This window comes from Arvicola amphibius, chromosome 13 (genome assembly GCF_903992535.2).
Source record: "Arvicola amphibius chromosome 13, mArvAmp1.2, whole genome shotgun sequence".
Classification (NCBI taxonomy): domain Eukaryota; kingdom Metazoa; phylum Chordata; class Mammalia; order Rodentia; family Cricetidae; genus Arvicola; species Arvicola amphibius.
The window spans coordinates 11,983,927-11,984,627 of NC_052059.1; the positions used below are offsets into that span (position 1 = coordinate 11,983,927).

General features: G+C 35.1%; 1 non-coding gene across 1 annotated transcript; it reads left to right on the forward strand.

The window, feature by feature from the left end:
• Window positions 1-219: 219 nt before the first annotated feature.
• Window positions 220-351, forward strand: LOC119800567. Its single transcript, XR_005283057.1, has one exon. It is a non-coding gene; the product is annotated as a small nucleolar RNA SNORA41 (small nucleolar RNA).
• The last annotated feature ends 350 nt before the right edge of the window (window positions 352-701 follow it).

The window sequence follows — 701 nt, forward strand, 5'->3', positions numbered from 1 at the left end:
AGCAAAACTATTGTTTTGTTTCTAATGGAATAGTATTTTTATCATTATAATTAAGGTTTATTGATATTATTTTTAATTTTTATTAAACTGTTCCAGTAGTTTTCAGTATTTAAAATGAACCACTTACTCATAACTGCACAAGTTTTGAAAGAAAATGATAAAGTAAGACAGCCTTTTGTTCACATATGAAAAATAAAGATATTTAAAAAGGAGGACTTTGTCCTCAGGTACTGGTCTGCAGCTGGTCTCACGGTGGCAGTTGTAGAATTCCTCTGTGGGATAGAGACTGTTACACAATTTCATGCCTCTTTCTTAGCCAAACAGAAAGAGGCCTGTGCGTGACAGACACAAGGGAAAAAAAATAAAAATAAATAAAAAGGAGGACTTTATCTTCTGCCTGAGGATATCATAAGCCCTACAAGCACTATTTTGCTAAAGAAATGCAGTCTTATATTGCCTTCTATATGATTATCCTATTCCCTTAGACTACAGCAGTTTTTCTGCTCCTCCGATAAATATCTTTGTGCATTTCATGGTGGTCAATAAAGGAAACAGAAATTCATCAAAACGCCCAGATAAGTGGCTTTGAATTCCTCAGTCTTGAAGTGAATATGTCTGTTAGAGCCTCTTCATCTGACTTCATATGTTATTGCAGAAAATCAGCAGAAGAAAGTGAGGCTCATGGCCTACTGGCAAGGTTC